This window comes from Papio anubis, chromosome 10, assembly GCF_008728515.1.
Source record: "Papio anubis isolate 15944 chromosome 10, Panubis1.0, whole genome shotgun sequence".
Lineage (NCBI taxonomy): Eukaryota > Metazoa > Chordata > Mammalia > Primates > Cercopithecidae > Papio > Papio anubis.
In genome coordinates this window covers 115,960,066-115,973,594 of record NC_044985.1, presented here as the reverse complement: position 1 = coordinate 115,973,594, position 13,529 = coordinate 115,960,066, and the positions used below count along the sequence as shown (strand labels likewise).

General features: G+C 41.0%; 1 protein-coding gene and 1 long non-coding RNA gene across 2 annotated transcripts in view; one reads left to right on the top strand and one right to left on the bottom strand.

Annotated features, from left to right (window-relative positions):
• The window catches only part of DIS3L2 (DIS3 like 3'-5' exoribonuclease 2), a 441,955-nt gene that overhangs the window by 173,245 nt on the left and 255,181 nt on the right, over positions 1–13,529 (bottom strand).
• On the top strand, positions 6,953–11,353 carry LOC116269201. The gene is made up of 2 exons (XR_004176654.1): positions 6,953–8,091; positions 11,123–11,353. It is a non-coding gene; the product is annotated as an uncharacterized LOC116269201 (long non-coding RNA).

The following is a 13,529-nucleotide window of genomic DNA, read 5'->3' as shown; positions in this document are numbered from 1 at the left end:
TGTGTATTAAAATGCCTACAAACTAAATGTTAACTGTTAACTGCTTAATCCAATCCCAGCATTCCTTACATCAGACATTGAAACAACTTTCATATTTACCTAGAATTCTGAAAGGCAAAAGTTCATTGCTTTATATGCCGGTGACAAAAACCCTTAGTGGCTTTTCTCTGACACTGGAGATATCATTTGGATTATTTTCTCACCATGCCCAATTAGCTCTTTTGGATCCAATCATTCAGTTTCACTTATTAATTTCTTTGCATGAAAGGGAAACCATTTCTGACCCCCCAAGACTTCACAAAAGTTAACCAGAAATTATATACATAATTTATGCATGCTTATGGTATGAGAATCCACCATACTGGCGGTCTCATAACAATGGCATATTGACTGCTTACTTTTTAAAGCACTTCATTATATTATCATTTAATCTTCCAATGCTATGAGACTAATCTCTTTCTAGAGATAAAGAAACTGAGACCCAGGGAGGTCAGACACCTTGCATCAAGGTCTGACTCCAAAACCAGAGTTCCTAACCACTGCATTATGGAGATTTGCCCCTTAGCATCAGGTACCTAACAAACTCATACTTGCTTCTTTTTCAACACCTGTAGACTACAAGCACTCTCAATTTAATTTTAAAAGATTATACATTCATTTTGCAGAACAAACATTTTAATAAGTAGAACAAGTAAGTAGACATAGTATGATTTTCAACATGACTGAAAGTAATTCCTTTACGGAGACAATAAATATTTGTTGAAATGAAAACCTTGTCAAGCAGTCTTTTTACTACTGGTCACTTTCTATTTCTGAGCTGTCCATATATCAGTTAGTTATAACTCAATTTCCTGAGTTTTTTGTGAGACAGGGTCTTGCTCTGTCACCCAAGTTGGAGTGCAGTGGCACGATCATGGCCCACTGCAGCTTCCACCTCCCTGGGCTCAAGTGATCCTTCCACTTCAGCCTCCTGAGCAGCTGGGACTTCAGGCATGCACCATCATGCTCAGTTAATTTTTAAATTCTTTGTAGAGATGGGGTCTCACTATGTCGCCCAGGCTGGGCTCGAATTCCTGGGCTCAAGCAGTCCTCCCACCTCGGCCTCCCAAAATGTTGGGGTTACAGGCGTGAGCCACCCCACCTGGCCTTGAACATGACTTTTGTATTTTGTAATAGATATGGATGTGGTATAGTTGGGGAAAGATGTCCTGTCCTCATGACATACGCTCAAGTTCACTTGTAGCCTCTCTCACTAAAATGGAGTTAAGACTCTTCAGATGCAGTATCTCCTGGATGATAACAATAGTTTTATTTATTGTGGCTGGCATATAAATACACTCAACTATTTCTTGATTAAATGAATAATCTTCACAAAAGTTCTATGAGTTAGGTACTGTTAATATTTACATTTTACCAATGAACATTCAGACTCAGAGAGGTTAAATGATTTGCCCAAAGTCACACAGTCCATAAATAGCACAGCTAGGATTAGAACATTGTCTGACTCTAGTAACAATGTGCTCACCTATCATACCAAAGGACCATATGGTGGTGCAGCCTTTTCCTAAGGCTGATTATGATTAACAATGTTTTAATCATTATTACAGTTACCAGTATCTCTTAACTTTTTGTTTCATGACAGCTTTACTGAGATTTCATTAACATACCACACAGTTCACTCAAAGTATGCAACTGAATGGTTTTTAGTATAGGCACAAAGTTGTGCAACCACAACTACATTTTAAAAGTTTTCATCACCCCAAAAAGAAAGCCCATACGTAGTGACGTGTTTACAGTCACTCCCTATTTCCTCCCAACCTTCCCAGCCGCAGGCAACCACTAATCTATTTCTGGTCTCTACAGATGTTCCTGTTCTGACATCCCATATTAATGGAATATGAGTGCCCTTTTATGCTTGTCTTCTTTCACCTAGTTTATTTTCAAGGTTCACCCCTATTGTACCATGTACTTCATTTCTTTTTATGAATGAATAATATTCCATTATATGGATACACCATATTAAATTATCCATTCATTGGCTGCAGACACATTTGGGTTGTTTCCATTTTTTGTGTACTCCTTCATTTTTTTTTTAAATAAAACTTTTTATTAAGGCATGAAATACATAAAGCATACAAACATTAAGCATACAGTTCAGTGAATTTTTACAAAGTAAATATACTTATGTAACCACCACTCAGTTCCAAGAAATAGAACGTATGCAGAATTCCAGAAGCTTTTCTCATTCATGCCTCCTCCCAGTCTTTACACTCACCAAAGATAATTACATTTCTGACCTCTATAATCTATAATCATTGATCAGTTTCACCTTTCTTTGTATTTTACATAACTAGATTCATATGCATATGGTATATATCTATTTTTGGTCTGGTTTCTTTTGCTCAACATAGCGTTTTTGATATTCATCATGTGTGTTTTGAATTTGCTTCACTCTGTTGCTATATAATATTCCATTGTAAGAGTATACCCCAATTTATTAATTTTATTGTTATCAGGCACTTAGATTGTTTTTGGGTTTTCGTTACTTTGAGTGATGGTGCTATGAACGTTTCTGTACATATATACACCTTTCTATGGGGTATATACTTAAGACTAAAACTGCTGGGCCATGAGTTATGAATCCACTCAACTTTATTACATGGTGTACAATGGTTTCCCAAAGTAGGTGTGGCAACTTACACTCCTACTAGCAGTATATGAGAGTTCTAATTGCTCTACACCCTCACTAACATTTTCACCTTTAAAAACTTTTAGCTAATGTGGTGGGAACATAATTAGTATCTTATGGTGGTTTTCATCTCCATTCTCCCTCTGGACTTATGATATTTTCGTGTTTTTGACCATTGGTTATCTTCTTTTATGAAGTGCCTGTTCAAGTCTTTATATGATATATTGGTAAGAGTCATGTGCTGGATATATATATTACTAATATCTTCTCCCACTCTGTGGCTTGCCTTTTCAACAATTATTTTTTTTAAAGACAGAGTCTCACTCAGTTGCCCAGGCTAGAGTGCAGTGGTGCAATCTTGGCTCACTGCAACCTCTACGTCCCGGGTCAAGTGATTCCCGTGCCTCAGCCTCTCCAGTAGCTGGGATTACAGATGTGTATGACCATGCTCGGCTAATTTTTGTATTTTTAGTAGAAAGAGGTTTTTACCATGTTGGCCAGGCTGGTCTCGAACTCCTACTTCAAGGGATCCACCCGCCTGCACCTTCCAAAGTGGTGGGATTACAGGCATGAACCACTGCACCCTTTTCAACAATCTTAATGACATCTTTTGATGAACGGATGTTCTTCATTTTAATAAAATCTAATTTATCAGTCTTTTCCTTTAAAGTTTACACTTTTTGTGCTCCACCTAAAAAATCTTTGCCTACACCAAGGTCATAAGGTTATTCTTCTTATGTTATCTTTAAAGGTGCTAATGTGTTACTTTCATACTCAGATCTATGAGCCACATGGAATTCATTTTTATGTGTGGTACAAAGCAGGGGTCAAAACCAATTTTTTCCCCATATGGATATCCAACCGGTCTAGTACTATTTATTGATTAAAACCATCTTTTTCTCACTACACAGCAGTAACATCTTTGCTAAAAACCAGGTGGTTGTATATATAAATGGGTCTGTTTCTGTATTCTCTATTCTAGTCTCACCTTGACTTCTGAGCAACCGCTGAACATTTATTATTTCAGCATAACCCTTAATACAATTCCATGGCGATTTTTTTGGTCTCACTCTGTCGCCCAGGCTGGAGGGCAGTGGTGCGATCATGGCTTACCGCAGCCTTGACCTCCTGGGCTCAAACAATCCTCCCACCTCTCAGCTTCTTGAGTAACTAGGACCATAGACTGCACCACCACACCCAACTAATTGTTGTAATTTTTGTAGTGATGGAGTTTCGCCATGTTGCCAAGGCTGGTCTCAAATTCCTGGGCTCAAGCAATCCTCCCATCTCAGCCTCCCAAAGTGCTGGAATTACAGACGTGAGTCACTGTGGCCCATGCAAATTTTAATCTTTCTAATTTTATATTAATAATAACTTTCACTTAACACTTCCTTTTTCTCCAGCACCATTCTAAGTGCCAGGGATTATCTCATTTAGTCTTCCCCATAATTCTGAGTTAGATATTATTATCCCCCTTAATGTCAGGGAACATTGAGGTAAGAAGAGGTTAATTCTCTCCTCCGGAATATGGACCGTGTCCCTTCTCATTTTGTTGTTATACAAACTACTTTTGTGGAAAAGGATCAGAAGTATATGCAACTTTAGGCAGTTACTGTAAATATCTTTAAAGCTAAGTTGTGTTTCTGCAACAACAGGCATAAATGAAGCTTAGCTCTTTTAGTTTTTCATATACTCAGTAATTTGGAACTGGAAGACACTTGAGAAACTATCTAGTTCAAACCACCATTTTATAGCTGAGGAAAGAGAATTTCAGAGAAATCACAGAAATGCCCAAATTTCCATGACGCAGTAGAGGCAAAGATGAGACAAGAACCCAGTTCTCCTGCTCCTATTCCAGTGCTCTTTCTGGAATACCACAACTGTCTCTCATCACGCAGTGAGTACGCTGGATCACTGGGACTTCTTAACTGGCTTCCAGGTTTACCTTGGTGCCAGATACTTAAGGATGCCTGACTGGTGGGTGCCAGATTATCTTGGCTTTCATGAGCAAGGAAACTGGAACCAATCAGCAGAGCTGGAAGCTGATGAACACAAAACAGTCCAAATTCGGTTTAACAAGGTGCACTGAGACATCCATGAAAAAAGAGAATTTCCAAAGCCCAGACCCCACAGAAATCGGGCTAGCAAGATTTGAATGGAACATAGGAATAAGACTTAGAGGGTGGAGCTGCCTCTCCACTTAATCTTTCCACTTAGATTCTGTGTCCTCAAAAAGGAACTCATTGGCAAGCATCCCAGAAGCCCACTTCCATGCCAGAGCCCTCGCATGACTATTCAGTTATTTGGATTTTTTGAGTCAAGGTACAATTCAGTAAAAAATGATCATACAACAAGGACAGTTAAAATTGTTCACTCACCAGCTGGGTGCCGTGGTTCACGCCTATAATCCCAGCACTTTGGGAAACCAAGGCAGGTGGATCACCTGAGGTCAGAAGTTCAAGACCATCCTGGCCAACATGGTGAAACTCCATCTCTACTAAAAATACAAAAATTAGCTGGGTGTGGTGGCAGGTGCCTGTAGTCCCAGCTACTAGGGAGGTTGAGGCAGCAGAATCACTTGAACCTAGGAGGTGGAGGCTGCAGTGAGCCAAGATTGCGCCATTGCACTCCAGCCTGGGTGACAGAGCAAGACTAGCTCTTAAAAAAAAAAAAAAAAAAAAAAAAAAATTGTTCACTTGCCAGTGCCCCAGATGAATGAAGAAGACATGCATTTCCTTATGAGCTGACAGATCTACAGAATTTCCCATTTCTCTTCCCAGGTTCATTATCAAGGGCCCTACTACAAAAATAAGATTTGACTGAGATCAAGTACTTGAGTTGCCTGGGATCTGCTTGAGGTCAGAAAGCCCTCTGACATAAAATACTGCAAGAGGAAAAAATTCAGTGTTTCAAAATGGGATTAGAAATGATTTCACAAAGCTGGGTGCGGTGGCTCACGCCTGTAATCCCAGCACTTTGGGAAGCCAAGGTAGGCGGAAAACCTGAGGTCAGGAGTTCCAGAACCACCTGGCCAACATGGTGAAACCCCGTTTCTGCTAAAAACACAAAAATTAGTTGGGCACAGTGGCATGTGCCTGTAATCCCAGATAATCAGGAGGCTGAGGCGGGAGAATTGCTTGAACCCGGGAGGCAGAGGTTGCAGTGAGCCAAGATCACACCACCACAATTTAGCTTGAGTGACAGAGCAAGACTCCATCTCAAAAAAAAAAAAAAAAAGCAATGACTTCCCATGGAAGAGGAATGTAGGAGGAACAGCATTCGAAGCACTGGGCATCATGAAGAAGTCAGAGACAAAACCCAGAAATGTATCCAAGCAGAAAACTGCCCTGAAGTAGAACTTTTCTTTTCTTTTTTTTTGAGACGGAGTTTCACTCTTGTCACCCAGGCTGGAGTACAGTGGCATGAATTCAGCTCACTGTAACCTCCACCTCCCAGGTTCAACCGATTCTCCCACCTCAGTCTCCCTCCTGAGTAGCTGGGATTACAGGTGCCCGCCATGCCCAGCTAATTTTTGTATTTTTAGTAGAGACGGGGTTTCACTATGTTGGCCAGGCTGGTCTCGAACTCCTGACCTCAGGTGATCCACCGGCCTCGGTCTCCCAAAGTGCTGGGATTACAGGCGTGAGCCATCGTGCCCAGCTGGAATTTTTTTCTTCCAAGATCTACTGACGAGTGATCAGGGTTCCCCTCTAAAATACAAAGCATAGATTTTACGCATAGTTTTTTTGTTAAATTAAATGGCGCATGTAGATCTTATTTTTAAGCTATGAATGTTTATGTTTCCAACAGCTAGCAGATTAAACTTTCCTAATTAAATGTGAGGTGCCTCCCATGGTACAGTCTTCAATTTTCAGCAAGGGCATCCTTTTGAAATGCAGCATTTCAGGATTCAGCTCACTGAAGTGGATGAAACAGGGAGACACATAACCTATGTGCTAAGAGTATATGTGGGGCTAACTCCAGGGGTTTAAACCTAGGTATTCTGTCTGAGGTAAATTAAATTCCAGAAAACTAAAGAAGGAATGAAATAGGGGAACAACAGCAAGACCACCTGCCGGAAAGTTCAGAATAGGACAACTCAAGGTGAGAAGAATGGTTGAAAGGAATGGTACAGTCCTGAGGGGTAGGCATGCGCCAGGCAGAGGAGAACATAAAGGATATATGTGGATACACACATATCTGTCCGCTCGGGCCCTCCTTTGAGGCAGGACATAAGTGGAGCTTTCGTAAGTTCACACAGTGGAAGGCTGTGGTGAAGGTTGTGCTTGAAGACTGACTGACCTTAAAGCTATTTCTCCAACCAATGGCCTATCTGACACAGGCCTTAGATTCCATCTTTCTATACCTTGTCAACAGGGGGTTTGTGACGGCATGGGGTGTAAGGACAGAAAGGTCCGAGGTAAAGCACACTGTGCAAAGTTGGGGGTGGTGGACAGCACAATATAAAGGAATGGTTTCTTTCAATTAGCTCAGGATTGGATGCTGAGTATGTAGCAGGGAAGCTGCAAACTAGATCTCCTACTAAATGGTATAACCAGATGACCTCTGCTTCTGAAGTATGCAGGTCTTCCACTGCCAATGTAGTGCACTGGCGAGGGTCCTGATGTGGCTTGCAGAATAAGGCACGGGAATGCTGTACTCTTCCCTAAAAGGGATGAACGCCCCCTAACATTACTCTTCCTGGGAAGAAGGGGCAAGTCTTCAGAGGGGAAATGCAAAATGCAAGAAGTAGGCCCTTGGACCTCTTTCTAGACCTCTTAGTTTTAGACTTTCAAAGGGCAGATGCTGAGGTGTGGGTTGCCAGGGTGATGCTCAGTGTGGGCACAGGTCAGGGTCCAGGTGGGCCTAGATTTGGGAGCAGTGGAAAGCAAGCCACTTTGTGGTGCTTTATGTTCTTCTCTGTTTATTTTCCTTTTGCTATCTTCCAATCTTTAGCAAACTCCTGTTTAGAAGTTACAGTCTAGATTCAATTGTGTATGAGGTATGAAGCAACAGATTATGAGATCACACACAGACGAAGGTGGCAACAAGTGCCGCCCGCTCCAAAAGTGGGTGAGCAGACGTCCAAGGAGAGAATGCCCACATGGGGCAGCTGTCAGTCCCAGCTGGGAACCCTTTCTCTACTGCTAACCTTCAGGTATCTCGGTTTCTTTGATCAGACAAGGCAGTTTCTGTTTTGATGGTCTCCTGTAGTGCAGGCTTTCCAGCAATCCTTAGCTCACTGGTAGCCAGCAGGTCAGCATGTAGCATATTTCAAAGAGCTAAGTAGTTCTTGGATGGTCTGAGGAAAGTAGTAGGAGTAGAAACCCTAGGTCCTAAAGAAGAAGACACTCTGAATTCCATGTGAAAGGCAACAACAAAGGTAGAGTCACTATGAGAAGGTAGGTAACTTATCTTTAAGGCATTAACAGGGGACACAGCATCAAGGACATGCTGATTTATACCATGCATCTGGCCACTGCTCTTCGAGTAGAGGGTGAAAAAAGGCAACTTGATATTGCCAAACTTTAATTTTTGTTAATCTGTGTATGTGTAATAAGAAGTTTATTTAAAATTTCCAAATTAAAATGGAAAAATTTTCTATAATTATTTCTAATCTAGTTGCATTACAATCTAAGAACATGATCTGAATAATACCAACGATTTTTTGAAATAGGCTTAACGGTTTAATACAGAATTAGTACTTACAAAAGTTTTCTGTGTGCTCTAAGAACAATGTGTATTCTCTAACTGCAAGTACTATATTCTAGATATGGCTATTACAGCAAACATCATCTGTGCTATTCAAATTTTCTACAGTTACACTGAATTTCTGGTGTGTTTGAACTATCATTTCCTGAGAAAGGTATATTAAACTAACCCACCACGATGATGAATTTATCAATTTGTCCTTGTGTTTCCGTCAAGTATTGTCTTACATATTTTGAAGCCATATTATTTGTTAATATATGTTTAGAATTATTATATTTTCCCAACAAATTGACCCTTCTAATCATAATTTAGTGACTCTCTTTACATTTAGTAATGCCCTCCACCTTAAAATCTATTTGTGCTGAGTGCAGTGGCTCATGCTTGTAATCCCAACACTTTGGGAGGCTGAGGTGGGAGGATCACTTGAACCCAGGAGTTTGAGACCAGCCTGGGCAACACAGTGAGACCCTGTCTCTACAAAAAATAAAAATTAACCAGGCATGTTGGCACAGATCTATAGTCCCAGCTATTCGAGAGGCTGAGGTTGGGGGACAGCTTGAGCCTGGGAGGTCGAGGCTGCAGTGAGCCATCATCCCACCATTGCACTCCAGCCTGGGTGACAGAGTAGGACCCTCTTGAAAACAAAAAAAGAAACAAAACAAAACAAAAAAGTAGATTAAAGGTTACCAGGGCCTGTGGGGAGGAGGAATGAATAATTACTCCTTAATGGTTACAGGGTTTCCGTTTGGGATGATGAGAACGTTTTTTAAAAAAAGGGGTGTCTGCACAACATTGCGCATGTAAATAACGCCAACGATTTGTAAACTTTAAAATAATTTAAATAGCCAATTTTGTGTTACATATAGTTTATCACAATAAAAAAGTAATATGTCTTTACTCATCAGCCTTCTTTCTTGAAAGATAGTTTTGCTGTGCAAATAATTCTTAAGTTGAATGCTTTTTTTCTTTTTTTTCTCTCAGCAGGTATTTTTCCATTGCTTTCTGAGTTCCATTGATATTCTTGAGAAGTCAGCTACAGTCTATCTTTCTGGTTGATTTCCAGATCTTCTTTAAATATAATGTATCTAGGTGTGAATTCCATTTATTTATCCTGCTGAAGCTCCACTATATTTTATTTTTTTGAGATAGGGTCTCACTCTGTCTCTCAGGCTGCAGTATGCAGTGGCACAATCATAGCTCACTGTAACCTCAAACTACTAGGTTCAAGTGATCTTCCTGCCTCAGCGTCTCAAGAAGCTAGGACTGCAGGCTTGTACCACCATGCCCAGCTAATTTTTATTCTTTATACAAAGTCTCAGTATGTTGCCCGGGCTGGTCTTGAACTCCTGGCCTCAAGCAATCCTCCCGCCTGGGCCTTCCAAAGTGCTTGGGATTACAGGCGTGAGCTACCATGCCTGGCCTAGAACTCTTAAAATTAGACTTTCTCATTCTATCCTCCATGTCTTCTAACCACTGTTTCATAATCCTGCTTGTCCCTTTGTGTTATACTTTGACTTTTTAAGATTTACCTTCCAATTCTCTAATTCTCGATTTACTGAGTCTAATTGTTAAACCAATTTGTTGAGTTTTAAATTTTACTTACTTTAGTTTATCACTTCTAGTTTTATTTAGTTCTTTTTCCAAATCTCTTAGTCATTTAATATCTTTTTTTCTAACTCATACTTTCAATTCACTCTTTAGTTTCTTTCAATATATTAAAATACTTATTTTATTGTCAATTATTCTAATATCTAAAGTCTTTGTGAATGTGATTCCAACATTTGGTTTTTTTCTGCTCTCACTCATGGTACCTTATTTCCTGTGGGTTTCATGATTTTTTAAGTGAGATAATATTTACTAGAACTGTATCGGTGGCAAATCTTTAAAGGTTTGATTGAGAGTTAATTCTTCCAGAAGAAATATGCTTTTGATTTTTCCAGCTTCTGGAAGTATTATCCACCTGGTGCCACTTTAAAATAAATATTTGGTTTGAAATGTTATAGACTGGCCAGGCGCAGTGGCTCATGCCTGTAATCCCAGCACTTTGGGAGGCCAAGGCGGGTGGATCACGAGGTCAGGAGTTCAAGACCAGCCTGGCCAAGATGGTGAAACCCCGTCTCTACTAAAAATACAAAAAAAATTAGCCGGGCGTGGTGGCATGCGCCTGTAATCCCAGCTACTCCGGAGGCTGAGGCAGAGAATTGCTTAAACCTGGAGGGGAAGAGGTTGCAGTGAGCCAAGATCACGCCACTGCACTCCAGCCTGGGCGACAGAGCAAGACTCCGTCTCAAAAAAAAAAAAAAAAAAAAAAGAAAAGAAATGTTATACACTATGCAGGTAGTGTTAATTCAGGTCCTGAGCAAAATCTCTGGCCTACTAAGATTTGGACGACGTCATTAGGTAAGCTGCTTTCTTTAACACATGTACACTTCTTTGGTATATACGAAGTATACCTGTTCTTGTTTTATTCCTGGCCTCTATATATTTTCCATACTTTCTTACCAGTTCTGCCATACATTTTTTAAAAGTGCATCATTTTACAGAGTTTTAGTGAAGAAAGATTTTTTTCAGGATATCCATTCCATGGTATTACTGGAAATGTAAGTTCTATGCAAAATTTTATATAGCTACTATATATAGAAAGTCCATAGCTATCATGAAATCCTCAAAGGGCTTTGTGACCCTCAAGAGAATAAAACTACTGCCAACATTCTGTTTCAGCCATAGGCAAACTAAAATAACAGATTTACTCTGAAGTTCCACAGATCTCCAGGCAAGAGGAAACCCTACATATAAAGCTGACTTTCATTTTTAAACTGTCACCTGATTTCTGAACTGTCACCTGATTCCTGAATTCCAGTACCTTGGTGTTATCGCCATATACCAGCTTAACCACCCAACTACATTCCCAAGAGATAAAAAATAAAAACAAACTTTTTTTTTTTTTTTTGAGATGAAGTCTTGTTCTGTCACCCAGGCTGGAGTGCAGTGGCGCAATCTTGGCTCACTGTAGCCTCCACCTCCCGGGTTCAAGCGATTCTCCTGCCTCAGCCTCCCAAGTAGCTGGGATACAGGTATGTGCCAGCACACCCGGCTAATTTTGTATTTTTTAGTAGAGACAGGGTTTCACCATGTTGGCCTGGCTGGTCTCAAACTCCTGACATCAGGTGATCCACCTGCCTCAGCCTCCCAAAGTGCTGGGATTACAGGAATGAGCCACCGTGCCCAGTCTAAAAACAAACTTTCTAATTTCCAATGTCTTATCAACATGGCATTAAGATCTATCTGCTACCAAAGGAATACCTGGATTTTTACACTATCAAATTTCTATTTATTTTCCTTTTATTTTTGTAGATGGAGTCTCGCTCTGTCGCCCGTGCTAGAGTGCAGTGGTGCGATCTTGGCTCACTGCAACCTACGCCTCCCGGGTTCAAGTGATTCTCCTGCCTCAGCCTCCTGAGGAGCTGGGATTACAGGCACGTGCCACCACACCCAGCTAATTTTCATATTTTTAGTAGACACGGGGTTTCACCATGTTGGTCAGGCTGGTCTTGAACTCCTGACCTGGTGATCTGCCCACCTCGGCCTCCCGAAGTCCTGGGATTACAGGCGTGATCCACCATGCCCAGCCCTCAAATTCCTATTTCTACTTCTCCCAACTTATAGGTGAGCACTGCGACTGAAGAGATACTTGGTGTTTGTTTACTTATTTATGTTAGAGACACAGTCTCACTGTATTGCCCAGCCTGGAGTGCAGTGGCGCCATCTTGGCTCACTGCAGGCTTGAACCCCCAGGCTCAAGTGGTCTTCCCACCTCAGCCTTCCACGTGGCTAGGACTACAGATGTGCATCACTATGCCCAGCTATTAATTAATTGATTAATTAATTTTTCTGTAGAGACTGGGTTTTGCTATGTTGCTCAGGCTGGTCTTGAACTCTTGACCTTAAGTGATCCTCCTACCTTGGTCTCCCAAAATGCTAGGATTATAGGTGTAAGCTACTGCACCTAGCACTGTACTTGGTGTTTAAAAGGCATTTCTTAACTAGCAAGACTATTTGCCAATATAACTAAAGGGAAAAAAATTGGCATTTAGATCACAAATTTTGTTTTACTACCACATTAGGGTTCATTCAGGAAGTTAATTTTATCAGAAAATTAGCACTTATTGAATTTGAAAATAGCAAGGATACAGGCAGGAGGGAAGTGGAGGAAATGACAAGATAAAATGAAGACATGAGTTGCTGCAGAAGCCTGTAGGGATGAAAAGAGAAGAGCAGTGCAGGCCACGCAAGACACTTGGCAAGGAAATAAGAAGAAGGAAGTGAGCCTCACATGGGCCAATTCAGGTACCACTGAGACATGACAGATGGATTGAAACACTTGAATGGAATAAGGGAAAAGTATGCCCAACTCCAAAGAAATTTTTTAGGAGAGAAAGTGGATCAGGTTTATATGTCAGGATATAAACCCACAGGCAACCCACAAAACTAAGGACAGAAGTACACAGAAATAAAGGGGCAAGGCAAGAACCAGAAAAAGGAGTGAAACACTGAAGGTATGCAATAAGTTGCCTGGCTAGATCTAACTAGACCAAACATTTTTAAAATGCAGGGCAGCAACCAGGAAGTAGAGATATCCAAGGTACTCAGGAAGTAGAGATACCCAAGGAACACCCTGCTCTTAGGAAATAAGCAAAAAAGAGAACTAAATCCAGAAGTAATGATGTTTATTGCTATATCCAAGACATGAAGAATACTTGCTGGTAGGATAAACAGAAACAATGCATTCTGCTAGGAGGAAAGGAAAGCTCTGAAGAGGTTTATGTTGTTCTTAGAAGGAGATTTCATCTGACAGAAGGAGGCAGGGAGGCAAGGCCTTGTAAGCAGAGGGAAAGGAGCAGGCAGAGGCCTGGAGGCAGGAAAGGGCACAGAAGATCAGCAGAGCCTGCAGTGACCAACCCCCACTGTGCATGTGTTAAGGGAAGCAGCGCCGGGAAGTGGGGTGGCAGGAGAGGAGACTGAGGGCTAATCTTAAAGGGCTTTGGTAACAAAGCTCTGCTAAAGAACTGCAGACCTAACCCATAGGTACAAGCAGGTTTTCAAGCAGAAAAGCTATATGATCTGGTCC